At 42.1% G+C, this 20,063-nt stretch overlaps 1 pseudogene; it reads left to right on the plus strand.

Annotated features, from left to right (window-relative positions):
* The first annotated feature begins 18,137 nt into the window (after positions 1-18,137).
* Positions 18,138-19,002, plus strand: LOC146580693 (uncharacterized; annotated as a pseudogene).
* The last annotated feature ends 1,061 nt before the right edge of the window (positions 19,003-20,063 follow it).

The following is a 20,063-nucleotide window of genomic DNA, read 5'->3' on the forward strand; positions in this document are numbered from 1 at the left end:
AACTAACCAGCCTGTGACAGCGATCTGTGTCAGCTGATCTTTGCGATCATGCCCTGAAGTCTTAGATCAAATAAACTAACCTGAAACCATTAAATAACTAACCAGCCTTTGCCAGCGATCTGTGTCAGCTGATCCCTGCAACCGTGCACTGAAGTTTTAGATCAAATAAACAAAGCTGAAACCATTAAATAACTAACCAGCGATCTGTGTCAGCTGATCACTGCGACCGTGCACTGAAGTTTTAGATAAAATAAACTAAGTTGAAACCATTAAATAACTAACCAGCCTGTGCCAGCGATCTGTGTCAGCTGATCCCTGCAACCGTGCACTGAAGTCTTAGATAAAATAAACTAAGTTGAAACCATTAAATAACTAACCAGCCTGTGCCAGGGATCTGTGTCAGCGATCTGTTTCAGCTGATCTTTGCGAACGTGCACTGAAGTCTTAGATCAAATAAACTAACCTGAAACCATTAAATAACTAACCAGCCTGTACCAGCGATCTGTTTCAGCTGATCCCTGCAATCGTGCACTGAAGTTTTAGATCAAATAAACTAAGCTGAAACCATTAAATAACCAACCAGCCTGTCCCAGCGATCTGTGTCAGCTGATCTTTGCGACCATGCCCTGAAGTATTAGATCAAATAAACTAACCTGTAACCATTAAATAACTAACCAGCCTGTGCCAGCGATCTGTGTCAGCTGATCCCTGCAACCGTGCACTGAAGTTTTAGATCAAATAAACTAAGCTGAAACCATTAAATAACTAACCAGCCTGTGCCAGAGATCTGTGTCAGCTGATCCCTGCAATCGTGCACTGAAGTTTTAGATCAACTAAGCTGAAACCATTAAATAACTAACCAGCCTGTGCCAGCGATCTGTGTCAGCTGATCTTTGCGATCATGCCCTGAAGTCTTAGATCAAATAAACTAACCTGAAACCATTAAATAACTAACCAGCGATCTGTGTCAGCTGATCACTGCGACCGTGCACTGAAGTTTTAGATAAAATAAACTAAGTTGAAACCATTAAATAACTAACCAGCCTGTGCCAGCGATCTGTGTCAGCTGATCCCTGCAACCGTGCACTGAAGTCTTAGATCAAATAAACAAAGCTGAAACCATTAAATAACTAACCAGCGATCTGTGTCAGCTGATCACTGCGACCGTGCACTGAAGTTTTAGATAAAATAAACTAAGCTGAAACCATTAAATAACTAACCAGCCTGTGCCAGCGATCTGTGTCAGCTGATCCCTGCGAACGTGGACTGAAGTTTTAGATCAAATAAACAAAGCTGAAACCATTAAATAACTAACCAGCGATCTGTGTCAGCTGATCCCTGCGACCGTGCACTGAAGTTTAAGATAAAATAAACTAAGTTGAAACCATTAAATAACTAACCAGCCTGTGGAAGGGATCTGTGCCAGCGATCTGTTTCAGCTGATCTTTGCGAACGTGCTCTGAAGTCTTAGATCAAATAAACTAAGCTGAAACCATTAAATAACTAACCAGCCTGTACCAGCGATCTGTTTCAGCTGATCCCTGCAATCGTGCACTGAAGTTTTAGATCAAATAAACTAAGCTGAAACCATTAAATAACTAACCAGCCTGTGCCAGGGATCTGTGTCAGCTGATCCCTGCAACCGTGCACTGAAGTTTTAGATCAAATAAACTAAGCTGAAACCATTAAATAACTAACCAGCCTGTGCCAGCGATCTGTGTCAGCTGATCCCTGCAACCGTGCACTGAAGTTTTAGATAAACTAAGCTGAAACCATTAAATAACTAACCAGCCTGTGCCAGCGATCTGTGTCAGCTGATCCCTGCAACCGTGCACTGAAGTTTTAGATAAAATAAACTAAGCTGAAACCATTAAATAACTAACCAGCGATCTGTGTCAGCGGATCCCTGCGACCGTGCACTGAAGTTTTAGATAAAATAAACTAAGCTGAAACCATTAAATAACTAACCAGCGATCTGTGTCAGCGGATCCCTGCGACCGTGCACTGAAGTTTAAGATAAAATAAACTAAGTTGAAACCATTAAATAACTAACCAGCCTGTGCAAGGGATCTGTGCCAGCGATCTGTTTCAGCTGATCCCTGCAACCGTGCACTGAAGTTTTAGATCAAATAAACTAAGCTGAAACCACTAAATAACTAACCAGCCTGTGCCAGCGATCTGTGCCAGAGATCTTTGTCAGCTGATCCCTGCGAACGTGGACTGAAGTCTTAGATCAAATAAACTAAGCTGAAACTACTAAATAACTAACCAGCCTGTGCCAGCGATCTGTGTCAGCTGATCCCTGCAACCGTGCACTGAAGTTTTAGAGAAAATAAACTAAGTTGAAACCATTAAATAACTAACCAGCCTGTGCCAGGGATCTCTGTCAGCTGATCTTTGCGACCATGCACTGAAGTTTTAGATCAAATAAACTAAGCTGAAACCATTAAATAACTAACCAGCCTGTGCCAGCGATCTGTGTCAGCGGATCCCTGCGACCGTGCACTTACGTCTTAGATCAAATAAACTAAGCTGAAACCATTAAATAACTAACCAGCCTGTGCCAGCGATCTGTGTCAGCTGATCCCTGCAACCGTGCACTGAAGTTTTAGATCAAATAAACTAAGCTGAAACCATTAAATAACCAACCAGCCTGTGCCAGGGATCTGTGTCAGCTGATCCCTGCGAACGTGGACTGAAGTTTTAGATCAAATAAACAAAGCTGAAACCATTAAATAACTAACCCGCGATCTGTGTCAGCTGATCCCTGCGAACGTGGACTGAAGTTTTAGATCAAATAAACAAAGCTGAAACCATTAAATAACTAACCAGCGATCTGTGTCAGCTGATCCCTGCGAACGTGGACTGAAGTTTTAGATCAAATAAACTAAGCTGAAACCATTAAATAACTAACCAGCCTGTGCCAGCGATCTGTGTCAGCTGATCCCTGCAACCGTGCACTGAAGTCTTAGATCAAATAAACTAAGCTGAAACCATTAAATAACTAACCAGCCTGTGCCAGCGATCTGGGTCAGCTGATCCCTGCGAACGTGGACTGAAGTTTTAGATCAAATAAACAAAGCTGAAACCATTAAATAACTAACCAGCGATCTGTGTCAGCTGATCACTGCGACCGTGCACTGAAGTTTTAGATAAAATAAACTAAGTTGAAACCATTAAATAGCTAACCAGCCTGTGCCAGCGATCTGTGTCAGCTGATCCCTGCAACCGTGCACTGAAGTTTTAGATAAAATAAACCAAACCGAAACCATTAAATAACTAACCAGCCTGTGCCAGCGATCTGTGTCAGCTGATTCCTGCAACCGTGCACTGAAGTTTTAGATAAACTAAGCTGAAACCATTAAATAACTAACCAGCCTGTGCCAGCGATCTGTTTCAGCTGATTCCTGCAACCGTGCACTGAAGTTTTTTATGATAAACTAAGTTGAAACCATTTAAATAACTAACCAGCCTGTGACAGCGATCTGTGTCAGCTGATCCCTGCAACTGTGCACTGAAGTTTTAGATCAAATAAACTAAGCTGAAACCATTAAATAACTAACCAGCCTGTGCCAGCGATCTGTGTCAGCTGATTCCTGCAACCGTGCACTGAAGTTTTAGATAAACTAAGCTGAAACCATTAAATGACTAACCAGCCTGTGCCAGCGATCTGTTTCAGCTGATCCCTGCAACCGTGCACTGAAGTTTTAGATAAAATAAACCAAACCGAAACCATTAAATAACTAGCCAGCCTGTGCCAGGGATCTGTGTCAGCTGATCCCTGCAACCGTGCACTGAAGTTTTAGATAAACTAAGCTGAAACCATTAAATAACTAGCCAACCTGTGCCAGCGATATGTTTCATCTGATCCCTGCAACCGTGCACTGAAGTTTTAGATAAACTAAGCTGAAACCATTAAATAACTAACCAGCCTGTGCCAGCGATCTGTGTCAGCTGATCCCTGCAACCGTGCACTGAAGTTTTAGATAAAATAAACCAAACCGAAACCATTAAATAACTAACCAGCGATCTGTGCCAGCGATCTGTGTCAGCTGATCCCTGCAACCGTGCACTGAAGTTTTAGATAAACTAAGTTGAAACCATTAAATAACTAACCAGCCTGTGCCAACGATCTGTGTCAGCTGATCCCTGCAACCGTGCACTGAAGTTTTAGATAAACTAAGCTGAAACCATTAAATAACTAACCAGCCTGTGCCAGCGATCTGTTTCAGCTGATTCCTGCAACCGTGCACTGAAGTTTTTTATGATAAACTAAGTTGAAACCATTTAAATAACTAACCAGCCTGTGACAGCGATCTGTGTCAGCTGATCCCTGCAACCGTGCACTTACGTCTTAGATCAAATAAACTAAGCTGAAACCATTAAATAACTAACCAGCCTGTGCCAGCGATCTCTGTCAGCTGATCCCTGCAACCGTGCACTTACGACTTAGATCAAATAAACTAAGCTGAAACCATTAAATAACTAACCAGCCTGTGCCAGCGATCTGTCAGCTGATCCCTGCAACCGTGCACTGAAGTTTTAGATCAAATAAACTAAGCTGAAACCATTAAATAACCAACCAGCCTGTGCCAGGGATCTGTGTCAGCTGATCCCTGCGAACGTGGACTGAAGTTTTAGATCAAATAAACAAAGCTGAAACCATTAAATAACTAACCAGCGATCTCTGTCAGCTGATCCCTGCGAACGTGGACTGAAGTTTTAGATCAAATAAACAAAGCTGAAACCATTAAATAACTAACCAGCGATCTGTGTCAGCTGATCACTGCGACCGTGCACTGAAGTTTTAGATAAAATAAACTAAGTTGAAACCATTAAATAACTAACCAGCCTGTGCCAGCGATCTGTGTCAGTTGATCCCTGCAACCGTGCACTGAAGTTTTAGAGAAAATAAACTAAGTTGAAACCATTAAATAACCAACCAGGCTGTGCCAGAGATCTGTGTCAGCTGATCCCTGCGAACGTGGACTGAAGTTGTAGATCAAATAAACAAAGCTGAAACCATTAAATAACTAACCAGCGATCTGTGTCAGCTGATCACTGCGACCGTGCACTGAAGTTTTAGATCAAATAAACTAAGCTGAAACCACTAAATAACTAACCAGCCTGTGCCAGCGATCTGTGTCAGCTGATCCCTGCAACCGTGCACTGAAGTTTTAGAGAAAATGAACTAAGTTGAAACCATTAAATAACTAACCAGCCTGTGCCAGGGATCTGTGTCAGCTGATCCCTGCGACCATGCACTGAAGTCTTAGATCAAATAAACTAACCTGAAACCATTTAAATAACTAACCAGCCTGTGACAGCGATCTGTGTCAGCTGATCCCTGCAAGCGTGCACTGAAGTTTTAGATCAAATAAACTAAGCTGAAACCATTAAATAACTAACCAGCCTGCACCAGCGATCTGTGTCAGCGGATCCCTGCGACCGCGCACTGAAGTTTTAGATAAAATAAACTAAGTTGAAACCATTAAATAACTAACCAGCCTGTACCAGCGATCTGTTTCAGCTGATCCCTGCAATCGTGCACTGAAGTTTTAGATCAAATAAACTAAGCTGAAACCACTAAATAACTAACCAGCCTGTGCCAGCGATCTGTGTCAGCTGATCCCTGCAACCGTGCACTGAAGTTTTAGATAAACTAAGCTGAAACCATTAAATAACTAACCAGCCTGTGCCAGGGATCTGTGTCAGCTGATCCCTGCAACCGTGCACTGAAGTTTTAGATAAACTAAGCTGAAACCATTAAATAACTAACCAGCCTGTGCCAGTTATCTGTGTCAGCTGATCCCTGCAACCGTGCACTGAAGTTTTAGATAAAATAAACCAAACCGAAACCATTAAATAACTAACCAGCCTGTGCCAGCGATCTGTTTCATCTGATCCCTGCAACCGTGCACTGAAGTTTTAGATAAACTAAGCTGAAACCATTAAATAACTAACCAGCCTGTGCCAGCGATCTGTGTCAGCTGATCCCTGCAACCGTGCACTGAAGTTTTAGATAAACTAAGCTGAAACCATTAAATAACTAACCAGCCTGTACCAGCTATCTTTGTCATCTGATCCCTGCAACCGTGCACTGAAGTTTTAGATAAACTTGGCTGAAACCATTAAATAACTAACCAGCCTGTACCAGCGATCTGTGTCAGCTGATCCCTGCAACCGTGCACTGAAGTTTTAGATAAACTAAGCTGAAACCATTAAATAACTAACCAGCCTGTGCCAGCGATCTGTGTCAGCTGATCCCTGCAACCGTGCACTGAAGTTTTAGATAAAATAAACCAAACCGAAACCATTAAATAATTAACCAGCCTGTGCCAGCGATCTGTGTCAGCTGATCCCTGCAACCGTGCACTGAAGTTTTAGATAAAATAAACTAAGTTGAAACCATTAAATAACTAACCAGCCTGTGCCAGCGATCTGTGTCAGCTGATCCCTGCAACCGTGCACTGAAGTTTTAGATAAACTAAGCTGAAACCATTAAATAACTAACCAGCCTGTGCCAGCAATCTGTTTCAGCTGATCCCTGCGAACGTGGACTGAAGTCTTAGATCAAAATAAACTAAGCTGAAACCACAAAATAACTAACCAGCCTGTGCCAGCGATCTGTGTCAGCTGATCCCTGCAACCGTGCACTGAAGTTTTAGATAAAATAAACCAAACCGAAACCAATAAATAACTAACCAGCATGTGCCAGCGATCTGTGTCAGCTGATTCCTGCAACCGTGCACTGAAGTTTTAGATAAACTAAGCTGAAACCATTAAATCACTAACCAGCCTGTGCCAGCGATCTGTGTCAGCTGATCCCTGCAACCGTGCACTGAAGTTTTAGATCAAATAAACTAAGTTGAAACCATTAAATAACTAACCAGCCTGTGCCAGCGATCTGTGTCAGCTGATCCCTGCAACCGTGCACTGAAGTTTTAGATCAAATAAACTAAGTTGAAACCATTAAATAACTAACCAGCCTGTGCCAGCGATCTGTGTCAGCTGATCCCTGCAACCGTGCATTGAAGTTTTAGATAAACTAAGCTGAAACCATTAAATAACTAACCAGCCTGTGCCAGCGATCTGTTTCAGCTGATCCCTGCGAACGTGGACTGAAGTCTTAGATCAAAATAAACTAAGTTGAAAGCATTAAATAACTAACCAGCGTGTGTCAGGGATCTGTGTTAGTTGATCCCTGCGACCGTGCACTGAAGTTTTAGATCAAATAAACTAAGTTGAAACCATTAAATAACTAACCAGCCTGTGCCAGCGATCTGTTTCAGCTGATCTTTGCGAACGTGCACTGAAGTTTTAGATCAAATAAACTAAGCTGAAACCATTAAATAACTAACCAGCCTGTGCCAGGGATCTGTGTCAACTGATCCCTGCAACCGTGCACTGAATTTTTAGAGAAAATAAACTAAGCTGAAACCATTAAATAACCAACCAGGCTGTGCCAGCGATCTGTGTCAGCGGATCCCTGCGACCGTGCACTGAAGTTTTAGATAAAATAAACTAAGTTGAAACCATTAAATAACTAACCAGCCTTAGCAAGGGATCTGTGTCAGCTGATCCCTGCAACCGTGCACTGAAGTTTTAGATAAACTTGGCTGAAACCATTAAATAACTAACCAGCCTGTACCAGCGATCTCTTTCAGCTGATCCCTGCAATCGTGCACTGAAGTTTTAGATCAAATAAACTAAGTTAAAACCATTAAATAACTAACCAGCCTGTGCCAGGGATCTGTGTCAGCTGATCCCTGCAACCGTGCACTGAAGTTTTAGATAAACTAAGCTGAAACCATTAAATAACTAACCAGCATGTGCCAGAGATCTTTGTCAGCTGATCCCTGCAACCGTGCACTGAATTTTTACAGAAAATAAAGTAAGCTGAAACAATTAAATAACTAACCAGCCTGTGCCAGGGATCTGTGTCAGCTGATCTTTGCGACCATGCACTGAAGTTTTAGATAAAATAAACTAAGCTGAAACCATTAAATAACTAACCAGCCTGTGCGAGCGATCTGTGTCAGCTGATCCCTGCAACCGTGCACTGAAGTTTTAGATCAAATAAACTAAGCTGAAACCATTAAATAACCAACCAGGCTGTGCCAGAGATCTGTGTCAGCTGATCCCTGCGAACGTGGACTGAAGTTGTAGATCAAATAAACAAAGCTGAAACCATTAAATAACTAACCAGCGATCTGTGTCAGCTGATCCCTGCAACTGTGCACTGAAGTTTTACAGAAAATAAAGTAAGCTGAAACAATTAAATAACTAACCAGCCTGTGCCAGCGATCTGTGTCAGCTGATCTTTGCGACCATGCACTGAAGTTTTAGATAAAATAAACTAAGCTGAAACCATTAAATAACTAACCAGCCTGTGCGAGCGATCTGTGTCAGCTGATCCCTGCAACCGTGCACTGAAGTTTTAGATCAAATAAACTAAGCTGAAACCATTAAATAACTAACCAGCCTGTGCGAGCGATCTGTGTCAGCTGATCCCTGCGAACGTGGACTGAAGTTGTAGATCAAATAAACAAAGCTGAAACCATTAAATAACTAACCAGCGATCTGTGTCAGCTGATCACTGCGACCGTGCACTGAAGTTTTAGATCAAATAAACTAACCTGAAACCATTAAATAACCAACCAGCCTGTGCGAGCGATCTGTGTCAGCTGATCTTTGCGACCATGCACTGAAGTCTTAGATCAAATAAATAACCTGAAACCATTTAAATAACTAACCAGCCTGTGCGAGCGATCTGTGTCAGCTGATCCCTGCAACCGTGCACTGAAGTTTTAGATCAAATAAACTAAGCTGAAACCATTAAATAACTAACCAGCCTGTGCCAGCGATCTGTGTCAGCGGATCCCTGCGACCGTGCACTGAAGTTTAAGATAAAATAAACTAAGTTGAAACCATTAAATAACTAACCAGCCTGTGCAAGGGATCTGTGCCAGCGATCTGTTTCAGCTGATCTTTGCGAACGTGCACTGAAGTCTTAGATCAAATAAACTAACCTGAAACCATTAAATAACCAACCAGCCTGTGCGAGCGATCTGTGTCAGCTGATCTTTGCGACCATGCACTGAAGTCTTAGATCAAATAAACTAACCTGAAACCATTTAAATAACTAACCAGCCTGTGCGAGCGATCTGTGTCAGCTGATCCCTGCAACCGTGCACTGAAGTTTAAGATAAAATAAACTAAGTTGAAACCATTAAATAACTAACCAGCCTGTGCCAGTAATCTTTATCAACTGATCCCTGCAACCGTGCACTGAATTTTTAGAGAAAATAAACTAAGTTGAAACAATTAAATAACTAACCAGCCTGTGCCAGAGATCTGTGTCAGCTGATCCCTGCGAACGTGGACTGAAGTTGTAGATCAAATAAACAAAGCTGAAACCATTAAATAACTAACCAGCCTGTGCCAGCGATCTGTGTCAGCTGATCCCTGCAACCGTGCACTGAAGTTTTAGATAAAATAAACCAAACCGAAACCATTAAATAACTAACCAGCCTGTGCCAGGGATCTGTGTCAGCTGATCCCTGCAACCGTGCACTGAAGTTTTAGATAAACTAAGCTGAAACCATTAAATAACTAGCCAGCCTGTGCCAGCGATCTGTTTCATCTGATCCCTGCAACCGTGCACTGAAGTTTTAGATAAACTAAGCTGAAACCATTAAATAACTAACCAGCCTGTGCCAGGGATCTGTGTCAGCTGATCCCTGCAACCGTGCACTGAAGTTTTAGATAAACTAAGCTGAAACCATTAAATAACTAGCCAACCTGTGCCAGCGATATGTTTCATCTGATCCCTGCAACCGTGCACTGAAGTTTTAGATAAAATAAACCAAAACGAAACCATTAAATAACTAACCAGCCTGTACCAGCGATCTGTGTCAGCTGATTCCTGCAACCGTGCACTGAAGTTTTAGATAAACTAAGTTGAAACCATTAAATAACTAACCAGCCTGTGCCAGCGATCTGTGTCAGCTGATTCCTGCAACCGTGCACTGAAGTTTTAGATAAACTAAGTTGAAACCATTAAATAACTAACCAGCCTGTGCAAGGGATCTGTGCCAGCGATCTGTTTCAGCTGATCTTTGCGAACGTGCACTGAAGTCTTAGATCAAATAAACTAACCTGAAACCATTTAAATAACTAACCAGCCTGTGCGAGCGATCTGTGTCAGCTGATCTTTGCGACCATGCACTGAAGTCTTAGATCAAATAAACTAACCTGAAACCATTTAAATAACTAACCAGCCTGTGCGAGCGATCTGTGTCAGCGGATCCCTGCGACCGTGCACTGAAGTTTAAGATAAAATAAACTAAGTTGAAACCATTAAATAACTAACCAGCCTGTGCCAGAGATCTGTTTCAGCTGATTTTTGCGAACGTGCACTGAAGTCTTAGATCAAATAAACTAACCTGAAACCATTAAATAACCAACCAGCCTGTGCGAGCGATCTGTGTCAGCTGATCCCTGCAACCGTGCACTGAAGTTTTAGATCAAATAAACTAAGTTGAAACCATTAAATAACTAACCAGCCTGTGCCAGTAATCTTTGTCAACTGATCCCTGCAACCGTGCACTGAATTTTTAGAGAAAATAAACTAAGTTGAAACAATTAAATAACTAACCAGGCTGTGCCAGAGATCTGTGTCAGCTGATCCCTGCGAACGTGGACTGAAGTTGTAGATCAAATAAACAAAGCTGAAACCATTAAATAACTAACCAGCGATCTGTGTCAGCTGATCCCTGCAACCGTGCACTGAAGTTTTAGAGAAAATAAACTAAGCTGAAACCATTCAATAACTAACCAGCCTGTGCCAGCGATCTCTGTCAGCTGATCCCTGCAACCGTGCACTGAAGTTTTAGATAAACTAAGCTGAAACCATTAAATAACTAACCAGCCTGTGCCAGCGATCTGTGTCAGCTGATCCCTGCAACCGTGCACTGAAGTTTTAGATAAAATAAACCAAACCGAAACCATTAAATAACTAACCAGCCTGTGCCAGGGATCTGTGTCAGCTGATCCCTGCAACCGTGCACTGAAGTTTTAGATAAACTAAGCTGAAACCATTAAATAACTAGCCAGCCTGTGCCAGCGATCTGTTTCATCTGATCCCTGCAACCGTGCACTGAAGTTTTAGATAAACTAAGCTGAAACCATTAAATAACTAACCAGCCTGTGCCAGGGATCTGTGTCAGCTGATCCCTGCAACCGTGCACTGAAGTTTTAGATAAACTAAGCTGAAACCATTAAATAACTAGCCAACCTGTGCCAGCGATATGTTTCATCTGATCCCTGCAACCGTGCACTGAAGTTTTAGATAAAATAAACCAAACCGAAACCATTAAATAACTAACCAGCCTGTACCAGCGATCTGTGTCAGCTGATTCCTGCAACCGTGCACTGAAGTTTTAGATAAACTAAGTTGAAACCATTAAATAACTAACCAGCCTGTGCCAGCGATCTGTGTCAGCTGATTCCTGCAACCGTGCACTGAAGTTTTAGATAAAATAAACCAAACCGAAACCATTAAATAACTAACCAGCCTGTGCCAGCGATCTGTGTCAGCTGATCCCTGCAACCGTGCACTGAAGTTTTAGATAAACTAAGCTGAAACCATTAAATAACTAACCAGCCTGTGCCAGCGATCTGTGTCAGCTGATTCCTGCAACCGTGCACTGAAGTTTTAGATAAACTAAGTTGAAACCATTAAATAACTAACCAGCCTGTGCCAACGATCTGTGTCAGCTGATTCCTGCAACCGTGCACTGAAGTTTTTTATGATAAACTAAGTTGAAACCATTTAAATAACTAACCAGCCTGTGACAGCGATCTGTGTCAGCTGATCCCTGCAACCGTGCACTGAAGTTTTAGATAAACCAAGCTGAAACAATTAAATAACTAACCAGCCTGTGCCAGCGATCTGTTTCAGCTGATCTTCGCGAATGTGCACTGAAGTCTTAGATCAAATTAAACTAAGCTGAAACCACGAAATAACTAACCAGCCTGTGCCAGCGATCTGTGTCAGCTGATCCCTGCAACCGTGCACTGAAGTTTTAGATCAAATAAACTAAGCTGAAACCATTAAATAACCAACCAGCCTGTGCCAGCGATCTGTGTCAGCTGATCCCTGCGAACGTGGACTGAAGTTTTAGATCAAATAAACAAAGCTGAAACCATTAAATAACTAACCAGCGATCTGTGTCAACTGATCCCTGCAACCGTGCACTGAAGTTTTAGATCAAATAAACTAAGCTGAAACCATTAAATAACCAACCAGCCTGTGCCAACGGTCTGTGTCAGCTGATCCCTGCAACCGTGCACTGAAGTTTTAGATAAAATAAACTAAGTTGAAACTATTAAATAACTAACCAGCCTGTGCCAGGGATCTGTGTCAGCTGATCTTTGCGACCATGCACTGAAGTCTTAGATCAAATAAACTAACCTGAAACCATTAAATAACTAACCAGCCTGTGCCAGCGATCTGTGTCAGCGGATCCCTGCGACCGTGCACTGAAGTTTTAGATAAAATAAACTAAGTTGAAACCATTAAATAACTAACCAGCCTGTGCCAGGGATCTGTGTCAGCTGATCCCTGCAACCGTGCACTGAAGTTTTAGATAAAATAAACCAAACCGAAACCATTAAATAACTAACCAGCGTGTGCCAGCGATCTGTGTCAGCTGATCCCTGCAACCGTGCACTGAAGTTTTAGATAAAATAAACCAAACCGAAACCATTTAAATAACTAACCAGCCTGTGCCAGCGATCTGTGTCAGCTGATTCCTGCAACCGTGCACTGAAGTTTTAGATAAACTAAGTTGAAACCATTAAATAACTAACCAGCCTGTGCCAACGATCTGTGTCAGCTGATCCCTGCAACCGTGCACTGAAGTTTTAGATAAACCAAGCTGAAACAATTAAATAACTAACCAGCCTGTGCCAGCGATCTGTTTCAGCTGATCTTTGCGAATGTGCACTGAAGTCTTAGATCAAAATAAACTAAGCTGAAACCACGAAATAACTAACCAGCCTGTGCCAGCGATCTGTGTCAGCTGATCCCTGCAACCGTGCACTGAAGTTTTAGATCAAATAAACTAAGCTGAAACCATTAAATAACCAACCAGCCTGTGCCAACGGTCTGTGTCAGCTGATCCCTGCAACCGTGCACTGAAGTTTTAGAGAAAATAAACTAAGTTGAAACCATTAAATAACTAACCAGCCTGTGCCAGGAATCTTTGTCAGCTGATCCCTGCAACCGTGCACTGAAGTTTTAGAGAAAATAAACTAAGTTGAAACCATTAAATAACTAACCAGCCTGTGTCAGGGATCTGTATTAGCTGATCCCTGCAACCGTGCACTGAAGTTTTAGATAAAATAAACTAAGTTGAAACCATTAAATAACTAACCAGCCTGTGCAAGGGATCTGTGTCAGCTGATCCCTGCAACCGTGCACTGAAGTTTTAGATAAACTTGGCTGAAACCATTAAATAACTAACCAGCCTGTACCAGCGATCTGTTTCAGCTGATCCCTGCAATCGTGCACTGAAGTTTTAGATCAAATAAACTAAGTTAAAACCATTAAATAACTAACCAGCCTGTACCAGCGATCTGTTTCAGCTGATCCCTGCAATCGTGCACTGAAGTTTTAGATCAAATAATCTAAGCTGAAACCATTAAATAACTAACCAGCCTGTGCAAGGGATCTGTGTCAGCTGATCCCTGCAACCGTGCACTTACGTCTTAGATCAAATAAACTAAGCTGAAACCATTAAATAACTAACCAGCCTGTGCCAGCGATCTGTGTCAGCGGATCCCTGCAACCGTGCACTGAAGTTTTAGATAAAATAAACTAAGTTGAAACCATTAAATAACTAACCAGCCTGTGCAAGGGATCTGTGTCAGCTGATCCCTGCAACCGTGCACTGAAGTTTTAGATAAACTTGGCTGAAACCATTAAATAACTAACCAGCCTGTACCAGCGATCTGTTTCAGCTGATCCCTGCAACCGTGCACTTACGTCTTAGATCAAATAAACTAAGCTGAAACCATTAAATAACTAACCAGCCTGTGCCAGCGATCTGTGTCAGCTGATCCCTGCAACCGTGCACTTACGTCTTAGATCAAATAAACTAAGCTGAAACCATTAAATAACTAACCAGCCTGTGCCAGCGATCTGTGTCAGCTGATCCCTGCAACCGTGCACTGAAGTTTTAGATCAAATAAACTAAGTTGAAACCATTAAATAACTAACCAGCCTGTGCAAGGGATCTGTGACAGCTGATCCCTGCAACCGTGCACTGAAGTTTTAGATAAACTTGGCTGAAACCATTAAATAACTAACCAGCCTGTGCCAGGGATCTGTGTCAGCTGATCCCTGCAACCGTGCACTGAAGTTTTAGATAAACTTGGCTGAAACCATTAAATAACTAACCAGCCTGTACCAGCGATCTGTTTCAGCTGATCGCTGCAATCGTGCACTGAAGTTTTAGATCAAATAAACTAAGTTGAAACCATTAAATAACTAACCAGCCTGTGCAAGGGATCTGTGTCAGCTGATCCCTGCAACCGTGCACTGAAGTTTTAGATAAACTTGGCTGAAACCATTAAATAACTAACCAGCCTGTACCAGCGATCTGTTTCAGCTGATCCCTGCGACCGTGCACTGAAGTTTTAGATCAAATAATCTAAGCTGAAACCATTAAATAACTAACCAGCCTGTGCAAGGGATCTGTGTCAGCTGATCCCTGCAACCGTGCACTTACGTCTTAGATCAAATAAACTAAGCTGAAACCATTAAATAACTAACCAGCCTGTGCCAGCGATCTGTGTCAGCGGATCCCTGCAACCGTGCACTGAAGTTTTAGATAAAATAAACTAAGTTGAAACCATTAAATAACTAACCAGCCTGTGCAAGGGATCTGTGTCAGCTGATCCCTGCAACCGTGCACTGAAGTTTTAGATAAACTTGGCTGAAACCATTAAATAACTAACCAGCCTGTACCAGCGATCTGTTTCAGCTGATCCCTGCAACCGTGCACTTACGTCTTAGATCAAATAAACTAAGCTGAAACCATTAAATAACTAACCAGCCTGTGCCAGCGATCTGTGTCAGCTGATCCCTGCAACCGTGCACTTACGTCTTAGATCAAATAAACTAAGCTGAAACCATTAAATAACTAACCAGCCTGTGCCAGCGATCTGTGTCAGCTGATCCCTGCAACCGTGCACTGAAGTTTTAGATCAAATAAACTAAGTTGAAACCATTAAATAACTAACCAGCCTGTGCAAGGGATCTGTGACAGCTGATCCCTGCAACCGTGCACTGAAGTTTTAGATAAACTTGGCTGAAACCATTAAATAACTAACCAGCCTGTACCAGCGATCTGTTTCAGCTGATCGCTGCAATCGTGCACTGAAGTTTTAGATCAAATAAACTAAGTTAAAACCATTAAATAACTAACCAGCCTGTGCCAGGGATCTGTGTCAGCTGATCCCTGCAACCGTGCACTGAAGTTTTAGATAAACTTGGCTGAAACCATTAAATAACTAACCAGCCTGTACCAGCGGTCTGTTTCAGCTGATCCCTGCAACCGTGCACTGAAGTTTTAGATAAACTTGGCTGAAACCATTAAATAACTAACCAGCCTGTACCAGCGATCTGTTTCAGCTGATCCCTGCAATCGTGCACTGAAGTTTTAGATCAAATAAACTAAGCTGAAACCATTAAATAACTAACCAGCCTGTGCCAGGGATCTGTGTCAGCTGATCCCTGCAACCGTGCACTGAAGTTTTAGATCAAATAAACTAAGCTGAAACCATTAAATAACTAACCAGCCTGTACCAGCGATCTGTGTCAGCTGATCCCTGCAACCGTGCACTGAAGTTTTAGATCAAATAAACTAAGCTGAAACCATTAAATAACTAACCAGCGATCTGTGTCAGCGGATCCCTGCGACCGTGCACTGAAGTTTTAGAGAAAATAAACTTAGCTGAAACCATTAAATAACTAACCAGCCTGTGCCAGCGATCTGTGTCAGCGGATCCCTGCAACCGTGCACTGAATTTTTAGAGAAAATAAACTAAGTTGAAACCATTAAATAACTAACCAGCGTGTGTCAGGGATCTGTGGTAGCTGATCCCTGCAACTGTGCACTGAAGTTTTACGGAAAATAAAGTAAGCTTAAACCATTAAATAACTAACCAGCCTGTGCCAGCGATCTGTGTCAGCGGATCCCTGCAACCGTGCACTGAATTTTTAGAGAAAATAAACAAAGCTGAAACCATTAAATAACTAACCAGCCTGTGCCAGCGATCTGTGTCAGCTGATCCCTGCAACCGTGCACTGAAGTTTTAGATCAAATAAACTTAGCTGAAACAATTAAATAACTAACCAGCCTGTGCCAGCGATCTGTGTCAGCTGATCCCTGCGACCGTGCACTGAAGTTTTACATCAAATAAACTAAGCTGAAACCATTAAATAACTAACCAGCCTGTGCCAGCGATTCTGTGTCAGCTGATCCCTGCGACCGTGCACTGAAGTTTTAGATCAAATAAACTTAGCTGAAACCATTAAATAACTAACCAGCGTGTGTCAGCGATCTGTGTCAGCTGATCCCTGCGACCGTGCACTGAAGTTTTAGATCAAATAATCAAAGCTGAAACCATTAAATAACTAACCAGCCTGTGCCAGCGATTCTGTGTCAGCTGATGCCTGCAACCGTGCACTGAAGTCACTATTAGTCACTATGAACTCACTATTTGTTACATTATGCAGAGCTTATCCTTCACTTTGGACCACACATTCGTTTGTGGACCCTTAGGTTTGAGAGCAAGCACTCGTATTTCAAAGCATGTACAAGAACAGTGCACAACTTCGTCAACTTATGCAAGACTCTGACAGAACGGCATCAGTTGCTGCAGTCCTACCTCTCAGTGGGCCAATTGTTTCCACCTACAGTTCAAATCATTGGAGAAGCAAGTGATTACAATCTTCATCTTTACAACGCTGTCATTCAAGAAGCTGTGGCAAAAGCCGGCTGCACTAATCAGACCACTTTGGATGTGTCAGCAGTTGTCCACAAAGGTACCAAGTATGTGAAAGGCTATGTTTCCATTGTAGATGACAGTGATGATGGCTTGGTTTTTGGGAAGATAGCTGTTATACTTGTTAATGATTCTGGATTGTACTTTGTGCTCGAGTTGCATCAATCCGTACTTCTCATTGACCTTGGACTTCACTGCTTGCGTTGCCCTCCAGAAAGAAGTGTGTGTGTAAATGCTGACAGTCTGATGGATTATTACCCACTACCACTTTATAACATGGCAGGTCTTTTTGTTGTCTCCCTACACCATTCAGTTTCCTCTTAATTCTTTTTCAGGGATGGAAATTGAAGAGGAACTCACAAGGCTCCTGCCGGCACTAGACAGAGAGAAAATAATCTGCATTGTAGAACATCTGACGGACGTTATTGGTGTACAACAAAAAAGTGATCTTTTGTTTGTGGAGGCAGAAGATCTCAAACCCTTTCTCACACCAATTCAAATACGTAAACTACTTCTTGCATTTAAAGGAGGTTTGTGTAGGTTCTGTATAAATCATAGACTTGAGTCTATGATTTGAAGGTCACTCATAGACTCATATGTCACTGATTAGCTTGATTAGCTTTTTTGTTCTCTTCACCATACTACACATGTACTTTGACGGTATAATATTGAACAGCGTTTTGGGGCTCACATTGTCCGGTAGATAATTAACACGGAAAACATAAACAAAAGTAGACACTAAATCTAACACCATTAACCTTTCATTGGTAGTGGTACAACTAAGGGTTTGAAATTGTGACATGCTGTAAAACATATTGACTCAAGGTCTTTTCAATGCAAGACCTTGAGTTTGTAGTTCTTTTGCAGTCCTGGGATTGCTTCTTTTCATCTTCAGACAAGGTCCCCAAAACTGCCTTGCCGTTACTACTCAATCCTAATTGAAGGGTTCATCTTTTAGTGAGGACATATTTGTTGACATAGTAGCTTTTTAAGGTAGCTTTTCCAATGATCTTTATTTATTTATTTTTTTTTAGATGGCAACAGACCAGAGAACCTGAATGACACCATTACTCTGGAGCCTTGCCCTGCTGCATCAGCTGAAACATCAAGCCATCCACCTCACCCCTCCTCCTCCACGTCCACCACTATGTACAACCATTACTCCAGCTCTTGGGTCTCACAATTCCAGATTCCTTGGGAAAGATTTCCACTCCGACTGTCGCATGCAATCACAAGAGGAGACAGAGCTCATCCAGAGGACAGGAGAAGTATGGTCAGAAAGACTGGGTTGTGGACATTATTCACTACTAAGAAGCATCAAATCATCTTCGTCAAACAAAGAGAACCAGGAATGAGGAAGACTGCAGTCCCAACAGTAGTGCAACCCCACCTAAAAAAGTTAGATGCCTTGTTGATAGCTATGGTTGTATAAATTGGCAGCCAGTTGAACTTCCTGAGGGGGAAACGCCAACTTCTTTAGAGGAAAAGAAACACATCTTGTTAACAATTTTCAATTCACAAGGACCTGGAGCTGTGGAGAGACCTGATGTGGATGACTTCATGTGCCTCACATATATTTCTCAGCGGCAGCTTATCAACAGTTGTCCCTCACCTTCAGTAGCTGAAATTCAGGAGCAGTGGCCATTCTTGTTTACTCGGAAAGGTCTTTCGAACCACTTTTACAAACTCACAGGCATCGATATCAGTGAGCGCTTAGGTCAGGCCCTCATAACCAAAGGCAGAAGGATTATTAACTATTTCTCCAGCCAGAAGCTCAAATGGAACCTTGGTATAAGGACACTCATCCAGCAGATAGAAAGTGAGGGAGTTTTGACCAACAACAAGGTTGGCACAGCAGCCATACTTCTCATGATGAAGTATGTCAATGGAAAATTTTACTTAGTAGTCAGTATAGTCTTTTAATGATATAAGTTTGCATATGGTAGAATACTGCATGTAATCATTTGTGTGTAGAAGTATATAGTTGGTGGCATATTGAAAGAATGTCTCATCCTAGGAGGTCTGTAACATTCCAGGGTGTTCTGGCGTTCACCCCCACATCCTAGGAGCATGAGAGAGGTCGTACCTCGTCTTATTGTTTTACGGTAGGATTAACGTAGCTATGTCAGTTTTAGTTTAAGTGCGTCTTTATATATAGATGAACTGTTGGATTTTTCCTTCACCATTTATGAGGTTTCAAGAAGAAGATAAACGACAGATATGAATGTTTGAAAAAGGTATAGATGAAAAATACTCAAAGGATAAATTCAATTGTTTATTGTTTTATAAATAAGTTGAAAAAGAAAGAGTTAACAAGTAAATAATGAAACAAGGTAAAATGAAGTAAGAACAAAAAGTTAAGTAAATAATGAAACAAGGTAGAGGAGAGAAATCCCCAACAATCCCCTCTGAGCACGCACTAGGCGACAGTTGGGAGGAAAAACTGCCTTCAAACGGGCAGAAACCTCCGGCAGAACCAGGCTCAGGAGGGGACAGTCAACTGCCGGGACTGGTTGGGGGGGTGAACAGAGGTGGAGCAAGACGAGGCTACATCAGGTGAGGAAGCAGTAGAGTTCCTCCTCCAGGGCCAGCGGAAGCGTTTGTTCTTCTTTTTCATGCAGTTTTCTACAAGAGCTTTTTTTTCCAGGATGAGGGTTCTCAACTCATCGATGGTTTCTACGTTTTGTTTCTCAAGCTTCTTGCATGTTTTCTCCACCTCTTCCAATGTTGCTTGTTTTTCTTCAAGCTTTTCCTTGAGCTCTTTGGATGTTTCCTCCTGCATTATCTTGTCCTTGTGCATGTCTGTGTTTCTCTGTTGTACTTCTTTGTACATGTCTTGTAGCTCCTCATTTCTTCTGTGGATATCTTGGAGCGTACGCTGCAGGTCGCCATGTATGTTGTCTTGTTCTTGCTTTTGCGCCTGCATTTCAGTGTGTTTGCGCTTCAAGTTGTTGTATTCCAACAATATCCCCTTAGTGAGCTCG

Source organism: Mchenga conophoros, linkage group LG3 (assembly GCF_057382185.1).
Source record: "Mchenga conophoros isolate Kocher_MC1m ecotype Shallow Benthic linkage group LG3, M_conophoros_male_GT1.1, whole genome shotgun sequence".
Lineage (NCBI taxonomy): Eukaryota > Metazoa > Chordata > Actinopteri > Cichliformes > Cichlidae > Mchenga > Mchenga conophoros.